Source organism: Rhincodon typus, chromosome 3, assembly GCF_021869965.1.
Source record: "Rhincodon typus isolate 14 chromosome 3, sRhiTyp1.1, whole genome shotgun sequence".
Taxonomy (NCBI): Eukaryota; Metazoa; Chordata; class Chondrichthyes; order Orectolobiformes; family Rhincodontidae; genus Rhincodon; species Rhincodon typus.
In genome coordinates this window covers 70,538,619-70,563,168 of record NC_063334.1, presented here as the reverse complement: position 1 = coordinate 70,563,168, position 24,550 = coordinate 70,538,619, and the positions used below count along the sequence as shown (strand labels likewise).

At 42.1% G+C, this 24,550-nt stretch overlaps 1 protein-coding gene across 2 annotated transcripts in view; it reads right to left on the bottom strand.

Annotated features, from left to right (window-relative positions):
- Nucleotides 1–24,550, bottom strand: part of sema6a (sema domain, transmembrane domain (TM), and cytoplasmic domain, (semaphorin) 6A) — a 164,647-nt gene that overhangs the window by 136,446 nt on the left and 3,651 nt on the right. Inside the window, exon 1 of one of the 2 annotated variants that reach the window (XM_048595093.1) lies at nt 12,920–13,015. The exons of the other annotated variant lie outside the window; for it this stretch is intronic. The gene's annotated coding sequence lies outside the window, so the exon portion shown is untranslated. Of the gene's footprint in view, nt 1–12,919; nt 13,016–24,550 lie in introns of those variants that run through there. 2 annotated transcript variants of the gene reach the window in all.

Here is a 24,550-nt window from a genome sequence, read left to right as displayed (position 1 = left end):
CGTCAGCCTTCCTGCTCCTCTGATGCTGCTTTGCCTGCTGTGTTCATCCAGCTCTACACCTTGTTATCAAAGAATTAAGGGTTATGGGTATATGACAGGAAAGTGGAGTTGCGGATTATCAGATCAGTCATAATCTCATTGAATAATCAAAAGGCTGAATGACTAACTCCTGCTCCTATGTCTTAAGGCCTAAGGTTGTCCCATCATTGCCATAGTCGAGTTTTTCAGGTTCTGCTCTTCCTTTTATTTTGCCAGGTCAGTCCTGAGTGTTCTAGCTTTGCCCTTTCCTGATACATGGTTGATGTGCAATGATTGATTTAGCTATAAATGTTTCTAAAGTAATAATAATAAAAGTAATAATAGAATAATAGCCAATATATTCCTTTCACATGTACATGTACCTGAATAAGAAAGATGCAGACTATTTGTTTATGCAATTTTTAACTGAGAATAACATCATATTACACTAACAGCTCCCTGTATTCACCCAAAGAGCTATTCCTTACATGAGTAACATTTACCAGCTGCATTGAAAATGTTTCATAATTTTCATTTGTAACTATTTTTCACAGTAATAACTTTGTGTTTTTGACATCAACAATTCTGCTGTCAATGAGCAGGAAATTCACATCAGATACAAATCAGCAGCCGTGGTGAAAATGGGGCTTCAATCAAAGTAATTCTGGGGGTTGACTCCTTAGAAATCTCAGATTGAAGAGATTTTAACAGCAAGGCTTCTAATAGAAGCCTTTTTTCCTTTAGCACGCCACCATCTGTGTTTGTTTTGTCTGACGTTTCACTGACAATATTCTGAGCCACTTCAGAGACTGAGTTTCAAAGCTGGTTTTTATTCTTTTGAAGATAGCAGGCTGGCCCTGAATGACATCTGATTTGCCACTCTTTCCAAGTATATACTGTGCTCTGAGGACAAATGGTATCGCAGCACTCAAGGGAAATGAGAGAAGTAACCTCAAAAATATAAATCTTCAGAGCAAAAAATTTTGAAACCCAACTAATGAATAATGTTATTTCCTTATTCTCTTTCCCTCTCCTGATGTTGCTGATTGTTGCTGGGATACAGTTCCATTACTCACCAATTTTCGTGGCCCTGTTCTTACATTGGTTGAGATGAAAATATAATTTACAGGTCATTTATGTACAAGGGATAGAACAACACTCTTACAAAGTTCAAGTGCTGATAGAACTGCCAGATCACTTACGCCACCTTTATATTACAGGGTTGTCTCCTATGGCAACAGCACAACTGATGGCTACCTGCAATGTTAGTGGTCTGATGTTCCATGTCAAAGGCAGTAGAATTCTTTGGTAACTCGCTGTACCTTCCTGACAAAGCAAGTCCAGTTAGTGGGAGAAATTAATAGTTTGAATTGAAGCCTGGTGCTAATTTAATCCGACCGAAAGGTAATTATTGACAACCTGTATAGCTTTTCCTCATCGACAGGATGAAAGACTCTGTGGCCAGAATGAGAAAGTGGCAAATGGCGCTGTACATTTCCTACTCAGAGAAACTAAGCACATGCATGTTTGGTATCTGAGTCACTTCACATTGTTGCCACATTAAGGGTGCTCAAAAACTCAATGGAAGCTGCTGTGATTTCTGCTTTCAGAAACGGAAATGTTGTTTACCTTTGGTTCTTTGTTGGTGATATTAAAAGGCCTCTCTAATAGTTCACCAGGTAGATGTATCACTCAGTATGGTGCTGAGCCTATCGCCTAGGGAGGTCCCAAATGTGATCTTCAATTTGTGCTGAGTTTGTTGACCCCTCTCAAGGAGCATTTGGGATGCAACACATGGCTTCAGCATGTTTGGAATGGAAAGTGTGAGATCAGTGGATCATCTTCATATGGCAAGATCAGTGTGAAATCACTAGATCACTTCCATATGACAGTATGAAATCATTGGATTACCTCCATGTGCCAATCAGTCTGAAATTGCTGGATCATCTCCAAATGAAAACTAGTCTTAAATCACTAGATCACGTGACAATAACTGCACGTAATCAATAGATCACCTCTGTCAGAGGATCACCGTGTGAAATCACGAGATCACTTGATAAATAATCATGGTGTGAAATTATTAGTTCACTTCTGTATGACAATGATGGTGTGAAATGACTGGAACATCTCTAAATTGCAAGCACCTTCAATTCCAGTTTCTGCCTGTTGGTGAGATTTTCTGTTGAACCGCTGGCTCTGTGACCAAGCTTTGGTTTATCATCAAGTCCTTTGCTGCTGAAACTTTTTAAGTCTGTGTTTCTTTGATTTTGTCTTTATATAAAAGGCTTTATATTTGCCATTTAATTAAAATCATTTCTGGTTGTATCCAAAAGGAAGCATATGGATCTACATATATTTGTTTTAATTGAATTTTCTTCTCTCGGCCCTTCTGCTGGAGGCACCGCCAACTTATTAGGGTACTTTTCCATTGTGCTGCTCCAGTAACATGGCCAAAGATTTATGTGTAAGCTTTGTCTGTGCAATGAGCAAGAAAGCATTACAGCTGATTTCAATTCTGTCCTTAGCTGACAAACACAGTTCCAGCAGAAGTCATTATATAATTGGTCAAATTTCCTCTCTTGAACACATGACACAGAATTTCACCTTCAACAATGGGAATTTTCGCTCCATGTATCATGTAAAGGTGATGCAGTTTACAGCGTTAGATTACTGAATGGCATAAGAATTGAGGACAATTGTAACACTGATTAAAGTTCCCCAGCAGGTACACAGGGCTTAAATCTAGGACTGCATGGTTGAGCTTGTCACTGAACAAATTCCAAGGGGAGCAGAGACAGACATCTTCAATTAAATGGTGAAGGAGGGTGTAAAAGTTAAGAGTAACACCTGGCCTGCTCTGAGATTCTCAGAGGATGATGTGGCTGAGGATTTGTTTTCCAAGGCTTTAGCTACATATAACACAGAGTAATTGTAAATGCACTAAACCTGAACAGGAAAACAAAATTTTATGCAAATTTCTGCAGCAGAGGAAACTTGAGATATTTATACCATTGCTTTCGTCAACAGGTTTTCTAAGCTCCTTTGTCTTCATTCGCAATTAATTGAATTGAATTGAATTTCTTTAGTGTTTATGTTAATTGTGGAAGTGTTACAACAGCATATGCACTGCGATACCAAATGACATTGAACCCATCGCACAGAATAGGCCAAAGGAGAGTTTTATAAATTTTCCATCAGCATTTCCTGAAACAATGCAATTTCCTTCTTACAAAGTGGAACTTTCTGTTACAGTATGAATTAAAGCCCGGACATATGCCTCATCATGGCATTTTGTGTATATGCAATTAAAATCTTCAGCACCAGCGTCCATCCAGAGTCGCTCAGCATTGCATTTATTTGAGCTACAAAATTGCATAGTTTTCAATGGCATGTTGTAAAATAAGGAATTTTCTTGGCACTCTTTCCTCATTACTATACTATATCTGTTACTAATTAAATAATTTTTAAAAGCCACTGTGCTCTTTGAGGCACTCTCCAAAGCCCTGCTCCACTCTGCTATTCTGCTCTCTCCTCCTAAGGTGCCTCTGGCAGCTATATGTTCCCAAAGGTACTATCAATTCTCCTCAGGTGTTCATTCTGCTCTGCTCCCACAAGCAGGTTCCTTTTCCCCATAGTGTTTCTTCTTGCCACTTGGCTGGTGTTCCCAGATCTCTGATAGCTCCACGCTTCAGCTTCTGTCCTCATGAATCCTCACCAATATTCTACTTTCTCTCTGATCTCAAATTCCCATTCTATTCTAATAGCAGCCTCTTTTTAATGAAACGGAAAACAAACTTCCGAATCTGGTAAAAGTTACAGTGTGAACAGTAGAAAGTCCAGTGTTATCAAAATACACAGTCTTCAAATAAGATAGAACTCGGATTCAATTACAGATTGGATTTTGAAATCTTTGAATCAGATTCTAAGCCCTGTCTAAAAGTGTCTTGAATTACTTAGCATTTTGATAGATAACCAGACAAGTATGGCTTGCAAAATAACAGATTTATGTTGGAAAGCAGTGATGGCAAGGTCACTTCAATATTTTATGACACATCAACATATTACTGACTTGAACTATTCTATGGTAGAAGAAATAGAATCAAATTAAATGATTTATAACAGATCACACCACATGTGAATCTGAACCTAACTTCTTTTGTTATGTTGAAGAATTAAAGTGCACTTCTTCAATCATTTTACAGATCAAGTCATTGCAACCTAAAACATACAGCCCAGCAGCCTACATTTGAATCTATGCTGTACTACCTGGCTGATCTCAAGTTTACCTACAGCAATGGCATTGCTTCTGACCTCAGCACCAATATATTAGGGAAAGAAAAATATAAGCTTCAATCATTATTTTGAGAATATAGTCAAAGAACTGTCATTGAAAAAAAATCTGAATAAAAGAATTGAATGTAGCTGTGATCTTCAAACTTCACATCTTCAATTCCAGCTAGAAGCAACGGGAGCTTATTTTGCAGAAATACCAAACCCAAAGACCAAGGACATTTTGGGGCAGAGCCTTACCTTAACTGTACCTGGTTTTATATTGTGAAATTGGTATGGTCAAGACTTAATTTTGAATGGAGATCTACCCGAACTGATTTCGCTTGGAAGAGAGGAAGATTGCCACTTCCAGGTATGCAGCCGGCCACTTAAATCAGGCACAGTACTTGACATCTTTAAATTGAAGTTCTAACACCAGTTTTTGGGATTGCCATCAAAGTGAATCTCTGTGCATGCTATACATCATTTACCCAGGTTTGGAACAGTATAACCAGAAGCCCTTAATCATTAGAGGTGGCTCAAAAAAAAGATTCCACCACTTTGCTTCTTGCAGTTTCAGGAACTATCGGTGGGACATTTTGATCTTGGTTTTAGTGCCACCTTCAATCCCCAAGACCCCATTGGTGAACCATACAAAGATGCATGACTAGCTCATCTGTTTTGTTCTTATAAGGCTATTTGGCAAATTTGCTTAGGCATTTTACAAATATGTCTGGGAGTTTGCTCAAATCTCTTCACCTATTTTGCACCAAGACCTTGCTTCAGCTAAATTTCTTCCCTTACCTCACTCAATGGTAACATGTTTAATATTGACCCAAATGCTTGAGTTTCGGCATTTTCTCTTTAAATGTGGTCAGTTGAGAAACTATTTTACTCCAGTCAGTAGAATTAATCAGAAAATGCTGTCAAACGTACATTTGTTCAACACATATTGTATTGGGTGTTCGTTTTTGAATAATTCTTTAGCTTTTAAATAATGGCTTTTATAAACTAATAAATCACTTTATGTTGTAGATAATAATTGTATTATGCTTTTTATGATCAGTTTCTTGAAGGCTGGAATTCTGCGGAGGCAGCAGATTGACTGGAAGTCATTTGTTGGGGGCATTCCCTTTACAGGCGGGGCAGGAGCCAGAGGCTAGACTTTGGAAGTGTCAGTCAATTAAGTAGCTGCCATTAAATTTAAAGTGAAATACACCCGTATCATCTGTTTTCCCTATCAGAGGGCCAGCAGCATAAGAGCCTCAAAAGTGCCACCCCTTCCAGCTCCACAATGACAGCTGTGCACCTCTATCAGTGGCATCAAGAGTGCCAAGCCCAGTCACACAAGTAAGGTGTGGAGATCAGTGAGGGTAGACAGTGCTGTTTTCATGGGGGTGACCATTCGCACGGGGGTGTTACTGTTACTCTGTGAGCCACAGTTTGTACAAAGCGGAGGACCACCCAGACAGGTGAGAATCCATTGGGAGGTCACCAGAGTTTACTCAGCAAGCTCCTCACATGGCACCATGCCCTCCTGAATGACCAAACTGCCCGTGAAGGTGGGAAAGAGATAACAAGGTGTAGAGCTGGATGAACACAGCAGGCCAGGCAGCATCAGAAGAGCAGGAAAGCTGACGTTTCAGGTCTGGACCCTTCTTCAGAAAAGATGGGAAGGTGGGAAGTAGCGTTTAGTTGTTTTTTAAGGGACATGAATGGGCTCCCCACAGGCACAACCTAATTTCTTCAGTCCCATTTTTTCACCCTTTTGCTGACCACCAACAGACCAAGGTTGAGTTATGTCTTCCTGTGCAAACATGCCAATATAACCTTGATGTTAATGATATACAACAAAAATGGTTACAAAGAAAGAGTGAAAATAAAACTTACCTAGATCTACAACTTAGGCTTGAGGCACCACCTTTAAGAATGAGACAATTCACAATTTCTCCTAAATACTGTGCGGTCTAAATGCTTCCACCCATCTTACCCCCCAAATGCTATCATTGAGATTAATTGAGCATTTCCTCTTCTGCCCTCCTTGCTCCCCTCACACACATTTTTCACAAACATTGCATACAAACATGCTAAGTCCCCTTTCACATCAAGACAATAGCAACCGTAACTGCCATATGTTCTGGATCCTACGAATCTATTGTCTTTCAGGCTGTATTCAGTATTCTTACTACAAGCTGCAGTCAATGCACTTACCTTTGTCCAGTTGAGACAAGCCGTAGAGGAAATGCAACAAAAATGTTCCCAGTCAATCCCTATTCTAATGGTCAGAAAAGTCACATCTGTTGTATTGTTACTGTACTTGCAGTCAAAAGGCATTGGTATGCCCTTCTTTTAGTTATTGATTTCATTCAGAAATATGCTAAAATTGTTAATGACTGAACCCAAAGTCTTTGGTAGTACAAAAGTGTCTGAATTCTTAATTAACCATTGACTGGTGGCTTTAATTATTTCTAAATTTGAATTGTGAAAGGCATTAAAAGCTTTCAATGCTTTATATTTTAATGAAAAGCATATGTCACAATTAACCGCAAAAGTGTTCAATATGTTTTGTGGCTCTGCTTTAGAAAAACTAGTTTGTACTCTAAGTAAACCAAAAGTTTCTAGAGGAATTTTTTCAAGTACATAATGGTGTCTTTTTCTGTTGCAAATGTTGTTTCCTTTTTTCTTTTTCCACCGAAAAAGATTGATTTATTTTTGTGGGATATAGTTTCATAGGTTCTTGATGCCATAAAGTCCAGCATTTAGCTCAGTTGGCTGGATGGCTGGTTTGTGATGCAGAGCAATGTAAATAGCATGGGCTCAGTTCCTGCACTAGCTGAGGTTACCATGAAGTACTGTTGCCTGAGGTGTGGTGACCCTCAGGTTAAACCACCAGCAATGACAGAGGATTCATACAGTCTGGTAGGATTATAGTGAGTTTACTATCCATGATTCATGTCAATCTTAGTAGATTATTTGAATTGGAAGGGGCATTCGAACTGAATGGTTTCTGTGGACAATTCTGGATTAGGTCTTATTGTTTTATCAATTAATTCCAGTAAGAATGGGTTTGAAAAATATTTATATCCTAGCCCACAAAACAGCAAGTGGATAGACTTGGATTGGATATTTGTTAAATAATTATTTCCCCAGTGAAATCAACTTTTCAATCATGACAGATGCATTATGCGAAGACATTGTATTACTCTCACTGACACAATTGCCTCTCTCACAGAAGCATAGAATCCCTACAGTGTGTTAGCAAGCCATTTGGCCCATCAAGTCCATGCTGACGCTCTGAAGAGCATCCCACCCAGACCCGTTGCACTACCCTATCCCTATAACCCTACAATTCCCATGGCTAATGCACCTAACTGTGCATCTTTGGACTGGGCACTATGGGCAATTTAGCATGGCCAATCCACCTTACCTGCACATCTTTGGAATGTGGGAGGAAACTGAAGCACCCAGAGGAAACCCACGCAGACACGGGGAGAATGTGCAAATTCCACACAGACAGTCGCCCGAGAGTGAAATCGAACCTGGGTCTGTGGCACTGGCAGGCAGCAAAGCTAACCACTGAGCCGCTGTGCCTCCTCATGTATTGTGAAATTGAAGTCAGCCACGGCTAGTTGGAGGAAGGGTCAGGCTTAGCTACATATCCTTACCCTAAGTGAGAAGATAATGCTTGCTATCTTCAGACTAAGCATAGCTGAGCTGAAAGGATTGAAGATGATAGCTTGTTCTAAGCTAAGCTTTCTTCCCATACCTCAAAATCCTTCATCCCACAACCTTTGTCTGATTCACAGCTGCAGACGGCAGAGGAATGCATATCTTGCCTTCTTCCCTTCTCTCACTGCATTCAGTTCATGTGCCTTATTCCTTCTGCTTATCCAGGACCTGGCAGCTGGCCAGGCAGAGTTGCAGCAGAATGAACTGCAGGAGATAGAAGAGACTGATGATGTTGAAATACTCAGTTAATGTCAGAGGTTAGTCAGTGTAACTCAGATATGGGCATAGTGGGTGCTTTAGTGGATAGCATAACACTGGCATGAATGGCCTGTAACCAGGGCAGGGGAAAAAATGTCATGCAGATGTCAGCTCTCCGTGGGTGAGGTTAAACATAGGTTCAGCTGCAGAGGATTTAGAAAGGGCAGGGTACATAAAGGGTAGGAGTTGGGACTTTGTGTTATGACTGTACAGGACATTTGGAATACTGTGTTCAGTTCTTCCTGCTATCGGAAAGTTGTTGATAAACTTGAAAGGAATTAGAAAAGATTTACAAGGATGTTGCTGAGGTTGTAAGGTTTGAGCTATAGGGAGAGGCTGAATAAGCTGGGGCTATTTTCCCTGGAGTGCAGGAGGCTAAGGGGCGACCTTATAAAGGTTTATAAAAGCATGAGGGGCCTGGATAGGGTAAATAGCCAATGCCTTTTCCCCAGGGTAGGGGTGTCCAAAACTAGAGGGCGTAGGTTTACAGTGAGAGGGGAAAGATTTAAAAGGGACCTAATGGCAACTTTTTCATGCAGAGGGTGGTGCACGTTGGGAATGAGCTGCCAGAGGAAGTGGTGGAGGCCGGTACAATTACACTATTTAAAGGCATCTGGATGGGTACATGAATAGGAAGGGTTTAGAGGGATATAGACTGAATTCTGGCAAATAGGATTAGATTAATTTAAGATATCTGGTCAGTGTGTACAAGTTGGTCCCAAGGGTCTGTATCCGTGCTGTACAACTCTATGACTGATGTTCATTACATGAAATGCTTTGTGCATTGGCATGTTTGCTGGATAATCTGTTGCCACTATCAAGGAAGGTTGAGGACACTGACACCAACGTGGCAAGGGCTTTGTGCAGAGCATGGAGGTGACAGTCAACTCCATGTGAACACTGCTGACTTTGTTGTGATAGATTATGTGACAGCTGAAATCTCAGCTCCCATTTCAGCGCCAGCAGAAACCAACCACTCTGAGAAATAAAAACAGAAAATACCAGAGCAACTCAACAGGTCCAGCAGCATCTGTGTCAAGAGAAACAGAGTAAACATTGTTGAGTCCAATGAGTCCAATCTTCTATTGGAGTGCTGCAGTGAAAGGTCACATTGAAATTATGCCATTTCAGCTTTTGCCACATGTGGAGAAGACCTAGCTTCTGCTGAAAGCTCTTCAATCACCTTGACACGTTGCATGCCGAAGCAGATGGTAACAACAACAATGAGGATGGGAACAAGTGGGCAGAGCTGTACATTTGAAGCTAGGACCAAGGCCTTCAAAATATGCAAAACTATTTCCTGACAATTTCATCAATTTTAAATAACGGTAGAAAACGTAAAGCAAGTCTACAAACTGAGGCAGAGTCATTAGAAGTTAATCAACACCTAACCTGAAAACAGTGTGAATTCTTTTAAATGCACCAGTGTGGGATCTGCCTTCTTCTACTCAAGGCATGTTGAAGAGAGAATGTTACATAGAGCATTGAGGTCAGAAACAATGCTGGAGTCAAATCAGTGTTAAATGCTGACTGGAGTAGCTTTGCACTTTGCATACTGTACATTCCTAATACTTTTGCTAATGCTCTCATTAAAATGGGCGAAGGCCAGACATTAAATATTACATGCAATATGTACACTATTTTGTATCCAAAATGGCACTCCATATTGATGTTATGGAGCTGAATTTTGTGACCTACATTTCTGTGGCTCATTTTTTGATGCTTTAATGTAAAAAGGACTTGAAAAAAATAGAACTTCCTCACAAAAGAAATATATTTTATGAACATATTCCATAGAATCCTTACAACGTAGAAACAGGTCATTCAGCATAACAAGTCCACTCTGACACTCTGAAGAGCATCCCACCCAGAATCTCTCCCCTACCCTATATTTCCCATGGCTAATCCACCTAACCTCCATATCCCTGGACACTAATGGGCAGTTTAGCATGGCCAATCCACCAACCTGTACCCCTTTGGACTGTGGGAGGAAATCAGAGGAAACCCACACAGACATGGGGAGAATGTGCAAACTCCACACAGACAGTTGCCTGAGGCTGGAATTGAACCCAGGTTGATGTCGCCATGAGGCAACAGCGCTAGCCACTGAACCACTGTGCACCATTATCTCCAGCAATTCTTCCTGCATTATCTCATAGGCCAAATGGTTTGATGGCAGAGTGCTGTTAGTCACCAGCTCTAATAATCAAAAAATGATTGTGCTGTAACTGCAACTAAGTGGTGCAATAAAATAAAGGTCTCAAATCTGTGCTTTCTGTTTACAAACAGTAGTTTCCTCAGCGAAACCACTCAGCAAAAGAAAACCCATCAATACTGTAACCTTCAATACAGAGCTCCTGCTGCATATATACCCAACAAATTGTTTACAGCATAACATCAAACTGATTCAGCAAATTCTAATAGATTTGTTAAAGATTATTTTAATGGCTGTTTTTTCTTGGCTTAGTCTACAAAATTTTGCAATTACAGTATTTATACCAAATTTGGGGAGAAATGAGTCAAATAGCATTAACTAATCAATCAAGTAATAGATTCAATGTGTAAAGTTAATTGTTCTGTTCTTGTTTCAAATATTATGACTGCACATTCATGAAACACTGCTATTCTTGTGAAAGACCTAAATGTACTAAACACGACAGAATAATCAATATTCACAAGTTAAACAGTCAAGGAGGGTCATTCAAATTGCCTTAACTCTTGAGAAAGGTTTTGCCCCTTTCCCTGCCATCAACCTTTCATTCAATAATCCTTTAAATGATTTTGAGATTTCTTCCCCGAATCCTAGTTGGCATCACATTCTAGGCGCTAATCACAGACTGTGGATCTTTACTATTCACCAGTCTGAACCCATACCTATCTACTTTCATAATGCACCACCAATTAACTCTCAGGATTGAAGTTTTCTATACTTGCAATTGTACAGATAATGTCCTCACAACTCAAAAACCCACATTTCTTCAATATTTTTCTCATGTCTCAAACTATTCCACTAGAAGTCAGCCTTGTGGCTTTTCTATGCAAAGCTATTAACAATCAATTCCTTTTTGAGTTGTATTCCTCTCACCTGTCAACTGCTCCCATCAAATGACCTCACTTTGCCAGGTATTTATTAAAAAAAACACTAATCATTTAATATCTTAGCAGCTATATTGCTTATCTCAGGGCTTACTTGAAGAGCACATTGACATTTCTTTCAATGGATTTTCCTACTTGTCATTGTTCCCAGCATAAGTAAGCCATTTGTAAGCCAGTGATCCCGTTTCATTTTTCACACGCATAATGCACTTATTCAGAATGAGAAATCGACTCAGCTCATTATAAGAAGAGAACTCTGTGCAATGATAACTTAAACATGTTCACTAAAATCTATCTGTGCCTGTATCTATTAGCCATGTAGAATATGACTGCCCAATTGCCAGGATTTGAGGATAGAAATTATCATTCCACTAGGATAGGGTAGATTACAAAAATCTACTATTGTTTGCACAGCAGATCCACCTCGCACATCTTATAGCTCCCTCAGATACTAATGGCAGAGTGCAGTGTCCAAGTATCTGCAGAACACTGACAAACAAAAGCTTTAATCCTATTTCTAATACTGAGTTAATACATTGCTGCCTAATATTAATGAAAATTGAGCTAACGTCATTTTGAATGAGGGGAAAAAAGTTGCAAATGATCTGTGTCAGTTAACAATTGGTGCATCTCATATGACATAAATGATGTGGGATTCTTTACAAACACATTTTTTAAAAAAGCTCCAATCTCTGACTCAAGTGCAAATTCAGGTTGTGAATTGAAACTTTCATAAGTAACCAACATGCAAATCTTCTACTGGCTTAAAACAAATACATCACGCCATAAAGTAGGTTGTTAATTTAGTATCTCCCAGAGCTCACTGGTGGCTTAGAATTAGAATGAGTCTACATTCTGCTCATCTGACCCAAACTGAACACAAGCCCTTGTGAAACTTTACAATGGGACATATAGAAAAAGTCTGCCCTTTCCAGATAATACTTAATTCCCTCAGTATTTCAATTTGGCGTCCGATGTGTCATTAGACCGAATAGAACATGAACATGTGAGCAGTGGAAAACTGAATAAATGATAAAAATGCACTAAAGTAAAATATAAGGAACTCCTTATAAGAAATCTTAAACTACCATTGCTCTTTTATGATTGCACAGTGTAATGAGTCCAAAATAATTATATGGGATTTCTTCCAAAACATATCCTATTGAAAATTCTACATTTATTTCAGTATTATAAAATGTGCAATACAACAATAAATTGAATTGCATATTTGAAGGAAACACATCATATATTTATGATCAGGAACAGTTTATAATGACGAGGTATCCATAACTCAATGTTTTCTTTTAACCACTGAATATGCAGCTTCACTGCCACAATATAATTGATTTGAAATCATTACTATTCCATCCTGAATTTTTAAAGTCAGGTTCCTCTAAAATAATTGTTTCCAGTTTGCCAACCTGTTGCGTACATGAAAATATCACTGTGCCTCATTTAGTTTTATAGACACACACACACACAAACACACACAAGTTTTACATAAAGAGAAACAATCTGTTTCTGATAAATAACACAGGAAAAACCATACCTTAATTTTCTGTCCTAAATACCTTGTGTTGAACCCAGCTCAACTGTGCAGCAGTTGACTATACCTGATAGTTACCCACTGATTTACTGATGAAAGGTACCCCCAGTTGACCACATGCTGGAATATAGAAAGGAAGTTCGCACAGGATGGTGACATGGGGAGGGTTCTTCACGTAGCCAATGATTCCACAGGATTTTACGCACATTCCGTGCATTATAAGAGGAAAGTTGAGAGCTATCAGCTGAAATCAGCCATCCTGGAAAAGGAAGCATGGGATTGGCAGCAGGAAGGGATCTCCCATCCTGCGGAAGAATGATTAGGATCAGCTTTGCGTGTAACAGCTTCCCAAATTGGTCAAGAGTTCTCAATTTAGAAATGGTGATAAGCAATTACTGGCAAGCAGCGTGTTGTATACTAAACCTATCAACCAGAGTTATTAATGAACAAATTGTTTGAAAAACAATGATATATTGTAACAAAGGTGCATACCAATATCTTAGAATCAATTTCATTTTAAGGATTTAGCTTTCCTGTAGCTCATTGTTTAAATTAAAGATAGGTTCCAAGGTAAAGATTGACCCTGTAACATGCTTAGAAAAAAATCTGGGTGGCATTGACGATGAAGATTGTCTCTTTTACTAAAATGGTGATTGTCTTTCCTTAGATTTCACTTCATTTCCATCCAATTCTCTTGGGATTTTCTTGCAGACTCTGATGGATTGGACCCTTCTCAAGGTCCACAAGGATTAAAAGTTTTTTTAAGGTTAAATAATAGTCTTTAATAGTTAAAGTATCAAAGATAATACGCTACAACAAGAACTTCATCTATGCCAACACTGGAAACCAAATAAAGCAATACTAATCAAAGGCACCAAACTTCTGTTGGGAAAGATTTTATCCGGTGCTCCTGGTCACTTAGCAGTGACAATTATGAATGGTTGCTCCTAATGCACGTGAAGTGTGGCTGCTATTTTGGATGTGACCTGGCCCACCAAACTCGTGTCCTCCTACCTCGACTCCGTTCTTTCCCCTTTGGTCCAGGAACTCCCCACCTACATTCGTGACACACCCCATGCCCTCCACCTTTTCCAAAACTTTCAATTCCCAACACCTCATCTTCGCCATGGATGTTCAGTCCCTTATACGCCTGCATCCTCCATGAGAATAGCCTAAAAGTTCTCCGTTTCTTCCTCTCCCCGTACGCCCACCCAGCCCCCCTCCACCAACACTCCCATTCGCTTGGCAGAACTGTTCCTTATCCTCAACAATTTTTTCTTTCATTCCTCCCACTTCCTACAAAGCAAAGGGATGGCCATTGGCACCTCATGCCACTGGCCTGAGCTATGCCTGACCCATTGCAGGATTTGTGGAACAGCTCTTCTACAACAGCTACACCGGCGCCATCCCTTACGTCTTCCTCTGCTATAGTAATGACTGTATCGGGGCTGCCTCATGCTCCCGTGAGGAGCTCAAACAGTTTATCAACCTTACCAACACCTTCCACTGTGCCCGCAGATTCACCTGGACCATTTCTGACACCTCCCTCCCCATCCTGGACCTCTCCTCTCTCTGGTAACTGACACACCACTGACATCCATTTCAAGCCCACTGACTCCCACAATTATCTCGACTACATCTCCCCTCACTCACCCTCCTGTAAAAATTCCATCCCATACTCACAATTCTCCCCCCTCCACAGCATCTGTTCCCAGGATGATGCATTGCACTCTAGGGCTTCCCTGTTATCCCCATACTTTAGGGACCGTAGTTTCCCCTCATCTGTTATTAAGGATGCCTTCAACTGCATCACTCCCATTTCCCACACTTCTGTCCTCAAATCCTCTCTGCACAACCACAATAAGGATAGATTCCCCTTAGACCTCACATGCCACACCACCAATCTCTGAATACAAAGCATCATCCTCTGACATTTCTGCCACCTACAATCAGACCCCACCACCAAAAAGATATTTCCCTCCTCACTCCTGTCCGCTTTTCACAGGGACCGTTCACTCCGCGACTCCCTCGTCAGCTCCCTGCTCCCTATCAACCCCTCCACCACACCTGGTACCTTTCCCTGCAACCTCAGGAGGTGCTATACCTGTCCCAACACCTTCCCTCTCATCTCCATCCAAGGCCCCAAACAATCCTTCCAGATCTAGCAGAGATTCACCTGCACTTCATCTAACCTCATCTACTGTATCTGTTGCTCCCAATGTGGTCTCATTTATATCGGGGAGACCAAATGCAGACTTGGGGTCTGATTCATGGAGCACCTGCGCTCTGCACACACCGATCAACCCAACCTTCTGGTTGCTGTCCACTTTAAGTTCCCCTCCCACTCCCCCGGTGACATGTCCATCCTTGGCCTCCTCCACTGTCAGAGTGAAGTCAAACGTAAACTAGAGGAACAACACCTCATATTCACCTTGGGAGCTTACAGCCCAGTGGCCTCAATATTGATTTCACCATTATCAAAATCTCTCCACCCCCAACCCGTCCATCTTCCTACTCAACTATCTGGTCCACCCTTCCCACTGATCAACCACAATAACCCCCTACCTGCATCCACCTATTCCCATCTCACCTACCCTTCCCCCAGCTCCAAGCCCCTCACTCTATTTATTTCTGGCCTCCCCCCCCCCCCCCCCGAGTCCTGACAAAGGGTTTCGGCCTGAAACATTGGCTTTCCTGCTCCTTGGATGCTGTCTGACCTGCTATGCTTTTCCAGTTCCACAATTTTTGACTCTGGCTTCCAGCACCTGCGTTCCTTACTGTCTCCTGATGCTGTGAATTCTTGACATGGAAGTCAAAGTCAGCACCTATCATAGAATCTCTACAGTGTGGAAACAGGCCATTCGGCCCATCGATTCCACACTGACCCTCCTAAGAGTATTCCACCCAAATCCACCCCCCTAGCCTTTCCCTGCATTTCCCATGGCTAACCCACTTAGCCTGCGCATCCCTGGCCTATATGGACAATTTAGCATCACCTAAGCCGCGCACTTTGGACTGTGGGAAGAAACCAGAGCACCCAGTGGAAACCCACGCAGACACGGACAGGATGCACAAACTCCACACAGACAGGTGCCTGAGTGTGGAACCTGAGAACCTCAGCTCAAAACTGGCTCCGAAAAGCCTCCCTGTTGCTCAGCATCAAACAGCATCTCACCACACAATCCATGGGCATCAGTCACATGCTCCCTTCATCCATCAACATTGCCATCTGACATTTGCTAATCCCTCATGATCAGCATAGCCTCTGTGCCACCCACTTGCAGAACGCTTTAGCTGCATTTCAGGCCACATCAGCAAATAGCATTGAACAGCCATTGCAAGGTTAATTTGCAGATTCGAGCAGGCACCCTGCTCATGGATTTGAACAGGCTGCTTCTCAGGGCTGCTTGCTTGATCCCCCAGTGCTCAGTCACTTAGCATCCACCTACCTGCTTGCAGCATCCATGCCTTTTAATGCAGTCAGACACTCAGGCAGCTTACTTTAATGGTCAGCCATCCTCAGTTAACGGTGCGCCAATCTTGCTGTATGGCAGTGTGCTACGTCAGTCTCACACCAGCACCATGTGCCAGCAGCAAAACATGGAAAACACACTGCACATACAGAAAGCAGCAACCATGTCTCAGTCTTAGGGAGTAATCCTCGCCAAAGTCAACGGAGGGACTGTTAGTCAGGCAGTCTCAGTACAGTAAGTCAGGGGCAGCCTTCCAACTAATGCAAGGTTTTCGCCAGGTCTCTGGTCAGGGTGTTCTCAGTCCGGGGCTCTGTGCCTCCTCTATCTGGGGACTGGGTCACAGGCAGTCCAGTGGCTTTATAGCAGCCAGTCCAGGGGTTGAAGGGGGCATGTTGAAATAGCTGCATGGAAGCAGGTATCTCTTCACCAGGTCACCCTTATTTCATGTGCAGAGTACATGCACTCCAGCTCAGAGCCAGTCCCTAGAATGAGGACACTCTCTGAATTTCCTATTTTTATCTGTCAGCCAGGGCTCTCTGATTGGGGTTGTTAACCTGAGCCAATCAAGAGATCCACCTGGCCCTGATTCCAATCACTACATCCCTCCCCCTCTAAGTCTGGGGATGTAGGTCTGGTCTTTCTCTTGTAGCTTGTCCTGTGATGTTTTTGCCCCAGGTCCATTTCCTCTGGCTCTGGTTTGGACGCAGGCAGCATGTATCGGACTGTAGTCTGTCTTTTGTGCCCAGAGTGTCTCAGGAGAGTTACCTCCCCTTCTTCAGGTGGCAACGGTATCGAGGCTGTATCCACCTCAGACTCCGAGGTTTCTTTGACAATGGATAGAGGGGGAAAACCCACGGTTTCTGACAGCCTTTCCAGCTATTCTGAGGGGCTCGGTACAATTTGCTCCCAACCCATTTGCGAGATAGCACCTTTCATGTGATTCACATATTTGTTTAAGACTGCCTCACCTACTGAAACTTTGTATGTCACAGGACCTGACCTCTTGTTGACCTCGGTTCATACCCATGCAGGGCCATTTCCGTGGTATTGACACAAAACTTCATCCCCTGAAGTAAACCATCTCTCTTGCTTAGAGGAGGCATGTAGATGGCATTGCCGTTCCTGATGCCATTCCACCCTTTCTCCCCAGGTCCGGGAATATTGGGTCTAACCTGATCCGGAGTCTTCTCCCCATCAGCATCTTTGCTGGAGTTGCGTGAGGGATGGTCCTAGAATCAAACAGGAACTGGGACAGGGTAGGAGCAGATGTAGCAGCAAATTACTGCAGACGCTTGAATCTGTACTGAAAACCTTGACCTCTCCATCTCCATTTCAGGGAATAAACTGTCCACTGCCATCCAGCCACTGACTCCAATTACTCTGTTCACTACAGCTCTTCACACCCACGTCCTGTAAGGATTCCATCCCATTCTCCTAGTTCCTTTGTCTATGTCATATCTGTTCAGATGAAGCCACCTTCCAAAACAACGCTGCTGACATGACTTCCTTCTTCCATAACCACAGTTTCCTGCCAATTATGATTGACAGGTCCCTCAACTGCATCTGATCTAACGCTCATGCTTCCACCCTTGCCCCTTCCTATCACTCACAACCCCATGATTGGGCCCCCCTTGTCCTCAATTTTCATCCCACCAGCCTTGGCATTCAAAGGATCATCCTCTACCATTTCAGATAACTCCAGCAGAACGCCACAGCCAAACACATCTTCCCCTCACTCCCCCTGTCTGCGTTTCGTGGGGATCACTCCCTCCAGGACACCCTAGTCTATTCCTTGATTACCAACATCACTCCCCCTTCTCACATGTAACCGCAGAAGGTGCAATACCTGCCCGTTCATCTCCACTGTTCACCATCCAAAGGCCTAAACAGTCTTTCCAGGGGAAGCAACATTTCACCTGTACCTCCTCCAATCTGGTCTATTGCATTCACTGCACCCAATGTGGCCTACTCTACATTGGAGAAACCAAATGCAGATTGGGTGACTGCTTTGCAAAATACCTCCACTCCACACCCAATCATAACCGCGAACTTCCCTGTAACCGGTATTTTAACACAGTGTCCTGCTCTCATACCCACTTGTCTGTCTTTGGCATGCTGCAATGCTTCCAGCAAATCAGAGCACAAACTGGAGAAACATCATCTCAACTTCAGACTAGGCACTTTATAGCCTTCTGGACTTAATATTGAGCTCAGCACCTTCAGATTGTGAAGGAGCTGGGACAGTTTGGTATCAAGTGAAACTTTAGGTTGTATCTTTAAACCTGCCTTCAACGTTTGGACTGCTCCTTCCGCCAGAGCATTAGATGGTGATGGTATGGAACTGTCCAAACATGCCGAATGCCATTTGACTTTAGGAAATACTTAAATTCTCTGAAGGTAAATGACATCCCATTGTCCGTGAGCTTCTGGTCGAATTCAGCAGTGGGCCCTTATTCTCAGGGAGTCCGTGTATTGCAAACGATACTTGCAGCTTTTCAATCATTACCCCTGAGTTTGCCAAATGAACACTATGCACATTGAACCAGTTTGAATGGGCATCCACAATGACCAGGAATATTAAGCCCATGAAAGGACTGTCATAGTCAGCATGTAATTGAGTCAAGGGTTTAGTTAGTCATTCCCATGGGTCGGTAATTTTTGTCCTTGTTGGCACTCTGAGCACTGGCCCATCAATGCAGCTATGTCGGCATTCAATCCTGCCTACCAGACATAACTTCTCACCAACGTCTTCATCTTGGAAACCTGTGGATGACCCTGTGGAGTTCAGCCAGTATCTGGCAGAGACCTTTACTCGGGACAATCACCCTTGCTCTCCATAATAATATGCTGTCCTCTACAATGGTCAAATCTCTTTGGGTCCAGAAAGGTTTCAATCCTGGTTGCAATAGCCCTCCGGTTTCCCCCATCACCACCAGCTGTTTTAGTTTTGCCAGGATAGGATCTTTTTGTGTCCACAGTCAGATATTGTCAGCGGTGACTGGGAGGATGACCAGAAAGTTTAAAACCAGAATGGACTCTTCAACCTGTAGTGTATCTGTCAGTGGGAGGTAGCTCAAGGCATCTACATTAGCCACTTGGCCTTCTGGACAGTGTTCCACTTTGTAATTGTACGCACTGAAATTAAGAGCCCACTACCGAATTCGACCATGAGCGATGAATGCCATGGCCTTGTCTTCTTTAAGTAGCCCTAGCAAGGGTTTGTGGTCCATTACTATGACAAATTTACATCCATAAAGGTATTCGTGGAACTTCCTCACACCAAAATGACTGCCAAACCTTCCTTCTCTATCTAGGCATATCTGCGTGTGGCATCAGCCAAAGTCTGGGAAGCATACGCTATTGGCTGTTCCTCTCCATTGGGCCACCAGTGAGCCAACACTACCCCGATGCCATACGGGGAGGCATCGCATGTCAGCACTACATCTTGCTTCGGATTGTACTGGGCCAACACCTTAGATGACAATAGCTGCTTTTTCATTTCCCTAAAGGCTACATCTTGGCTATGTGAGCATTTCCAAGAATGATCCAATAATGAAACCAGGTTATGTATGAATTTTCTGTAATAATTCACCAACCCAAGGAAAGACCTAATAAAAATCGAAAGAACTGTGGATGCTGTAAATCAGGAACAAAAACAAAGTTGCTGGAAAAGCCCAGCGGGCCTGGCAGCATCTGTGAAGGAGAAAACAGAGTTAACGTTTCGGGTCTGGTAAGGAAGGGTTCTGAGGAAGAGCCACCGGACCCCAAATATTAACTCTGTTTTTTCCTTCACAGATACTGCCAGACATGCTGGGCTTTTCCAGCAAGTTTGTTTTTGTTCAAGGAAAGACCTAAGCTCTGGTACAGACGTCGGAGATGGGGGTTCCTTTGATTGTTCTCACTTTATCTTCCAACAGGTGTAACACAGCCTTGTCGACTCTTTCACTAGATCACATAATCCGCTGATGAACTCACTCATTTTAAAAAAGCAGACGACAGCATACACACATGGTGATCAGCATGGGATCTGAAGATTTAATTTAGCAGCACCAGTTCCAATGAGGTAAATCTACTGGTAATGCGAAAGATTCAAGGAGAACAGATATTGTTGGTTGTTAAGGGCAGCCAAACACAGCACCCCCCCCACCCCCAAAAAAATCTTGCATAACAATCAACAACAAAGAATTTTTCAAAAGGCAATAGAGAAAGCGTTTCGGACTTGATAAGAGACACAACAGAACAGAAGAAATCCACAGCTCCAGTGCAGAGCTGCAGGGTAGTGATCTGTGGAGGGGATGCTGTGCCTGAGGTCACTTGACGAATGAACAGACATTGGAGGTATTGTGAGTCAAGACGAAACTCTCTGTTTCAAAGGGGAAACTTGATACCATGCAGTCATTTAAGCTGAAAGGCCAGAATTTAAAAAAAAGGTTGCGGCCAAAATTTGCTGCTGTGACACACATACCTTGAGGCATAGCTTAACAAAAAGGAACTAACAAAGGGAGGAAAGAAATGCATATAATCCAGGGGCATAGAGTTGGGGAAATTGTAAAATAAAAACTGAAAGAACTGTGGATGCTGTAAATCAGATACAAAAACAGAAATTGCTGGAAATTCTCAGGAGGTCTGGCAACATCTGTGGAGAGAAATCAGAGTTAATGTTTTGAGTTGAGTGACCTTTTCTCAGACCCTTCTGAGTAAGGGTCACTGGACCTGAAACATTAACTCTGATTTCTCTCCACAGATGCTGCCAGACCCCCTGAGAATTTCCAGCAATTTCTGTTTTTCTTGGGGAAATTGTGAACCCAGACATTTAAAGTGGATAAAAATTGGCAATTCATAGAAGTGTACAATTTTGGTCCAGCTTGGAATTTTTTGTGGAAACTTCACGAAAGTCTTGAAATCTTCCATTACACCTACTGAAGAAAGGAGGGGAAATTGCCCGTTTTATAAACATGATAGGCAGAAATTCTTATTCACAGCTGCAGAAGCACAGGAATCCTCCATTTAAAGCTATAAAGTGTGAACAAACACTCCAAACAGCGGCAGAGCACAGATAACTACCATTAGTGGAAAATTCAAGTCCTTAAAGACAATAAAATACCCAGTTATTTTAAAATTTAACATCAGAAATAATATTGCTAAGGAGATTTAACTTCAGAGGTGAGCCAACGAGAACACAGATCTGGATTTCCTGGAGGAATCAATTTTAAATTTGATACTAAGTCAGAAGCTGAACAAGTGACAGTACTTTGTATGCAATTGAGATGATGTTATTGCTCATCAAGGGGTGAAAAAGAAACAGATATGTTTAATGGATGTTGAAAGGTTTGATAATTATTTCTATTTCAGAATTGATGAAAATCTTGAAAGGGAAAGATTTAATGGGAGAATACAGATTACAAGTGAAACAATAAATAAATCATTAATGCTTTGTACAGAATAGTGGAAATATGTGACTATGGTATCTTAATGTCTGAATTCAGAAGAGACTGAATTGTCACTATTTAATGGGTCTTTGCCAGATTTTCTAGAGTCAAAAGAAGACCTAAATCTGGACAAAGCCATTTGAATCATGAGTGAGGCAGAGGTCTGCAAGCAATAAAAACTAATGCCAAGGCTAGGAGTTTAAGTTTGACATAAGAGAATCCATTCAATTCTGAAGGTACAGAACCACAGAGGAGACATATGTTCTAAATGAGACCAGACACTAAAAGTCCTTTCCAACATTGTGGAGCAAAGAAACCTCACAGTGCGCCAAGTGTACCCAGCTACTGAAACTAAATACCTGCATCATAGACAAATGAGACACTTTCAGAAAATGTGCTGAAGCAGTACAAATGCATAGAAAAGTGAAAGACCAAAGAACAGCCGACATAAAAAGGTTAATTAGGTGGAACAGTCTGCAGTAGAGTACAAAGTCAAAGCTTTCCTGGAGGAAGTCAGTGACCCAGAACAAGCATTTTGACAAGCTGACATGTTTGTTGAAAGGCATCTCAAATTTCAAATTAGACATAGAAGAAGATGTCACAATATTATGAGAAAGCAAGTCTTCGTTGAATTTACAACCAACAGAATTTCAAATGCATGGTTCTGGATTGCCAGCGCCAAAGGTACAGACAGCCAATTAGGCAATTAAGGGCATACTTAGATCCAATTCTATAGGTGATCTAGATTGTATTGACATCAGAATGCACATTTCAAAGGGTTCTTGTGTTGCAGTCCTTACCTTTGAGCCTGGGTTCAAGTGTTACCTGCTCCAGAAGTGTGTCATAATATCGCTGAATCGTTTGATTAAATTTTACTCCTGACATAGCCCAGTGGGGAGAAAGTTAGCTCTAACGGTTTCTGGTTCAATCTCGGGTTTGAGGGTTTTGTGGCCGGGTTTGAGGGTTTTGTGGCACAGTGGTAGTGTCCCTGCCCTGGATCAGCATGGGTTCAAATCTCACTTGCTCCAAAGCTGTGTAGTAACATCTCTGAACAGGTTGATTAGAAAATTATAACCATTTCAAATGGCTTTTGTGCCCCTAACACTGGGGAAGAAGACCTGGGCTCAAGTCCCACCTGCTTCAGAGGTGTTTAATAGCATCTTTGAATAGGTTGATCAGAAAATGTCTCCAACACATCAAAGGTTGGTTAGCTCAGTTGGCTGGAAGGTAGGTGGGATGGTGATAGGTGAGTGCAGGTAGGGAGTGGTGGGGATTGGTCAGTGAGGTGGGAGAAGCCGATAGGTGGGAGAGAAGATGTACAGGTTGTGTCAGGTCAAGCAGGCAGGGATGAGAGGGAAGGTTTGCCATTGGATCAGGCCAGGGGTGGGGAGATTTTGAAACTGGTGAAGTCCACATTGAGACCATTGGGTTGTAGGCTCCCAAGGCTGAATATGAGGTGCTGCTCCTCTAGTTTCCGGGTGGTGTCGTTGTGATACTGGATGTTCCTTCGATGGAGGTGAAGGGGGAGGTGTAGCACTTGATGAAATATCACCAAGCATGGTTACTACAATTGGGTGAAAAAAACTTACCGACTGGTCAATATTTGGGCTGATGGTTGCATGTGCAATCAAATGATAGTGTTCCGTCTTCATCAATACTTCCTTCTTATCATTTCTGCTCTGTCTGGCCCTGCTGCACTTAGGGATATTAAAGAGAATAGCACAATTTTGGAGGCTTTTAAATTAACTCCTTCCACAAATCTTTACTGTAATGTTGTGTGCTTTTCATAATTCAACTAAGCTGGATGGTTAATCATAGAATCCCTACAGCACGGAAACAGGCCCTTCAGCTCAACAAGTCCACACCAATCCTCAGAACATCCCACCCTGACCCATCCTCCATAACCCACCTAATCTACACATCCCTGAACACCATAGACAATTTATTTTGGCCAATCCACCTAGCCTGCACATCTTTGGACTGTGGGAGGAAACCCACGCAGACACAAGGAGAATGTACAAACTCCACACAGATAGTTGCCTGAGGGTGGTATCGAATACGGGTCCCTGGTGCTGTGAGGCAGCAGTGCTAACCACTGAGCCACCGTGCCGCCTGTCTGAATGTTATTGTTCAATTGAGGTCATCATCAGTTTATGTAAGATGTTGTTGGCACTTTTAAATCACGTCTACAGAGAAGGATTGAAAGAAGCTTTAAAAGTAAACAATACAGCATTTGAAGAAGGCCAAAACGACCCAGAATCTGGCTGACCATCAGATACTCCCAGATGAGAGGCAGAAAGGGAGGCAACAATTGCTGAGCATCCATGGGAGGACACTGTAAAAGTGTGTGTCACATGCCATGTGAAGGAAGGGACAGGACCAATTAAATGATAATCCTTCGCTGATTGTGATTGGCAGCTCAGCTATCACTGTATTGTCCCATAAAAGATTAGGTGAGAGCTCAGTTACATCAATTCAGTGAATCATCAGTTCTCACAGGACAGCTCTGTAAACATTATACACTGGTCCTTGAGCGGCTTCATTGAAAATTCATGTTCATTAGGCTAAGTATACAAATAAATGAAAAGTGTTTCTATATAATGGTTTCTGCAACATATTTACTTTTTAACAATTATCAGCTAAGTATTGTTTATTTCTTTGACTTCGCAGGACAAAAAGCAAAATTTTTATCTGAAACCAGAAAGTAATCTTGAATTATACTCATGGTGATG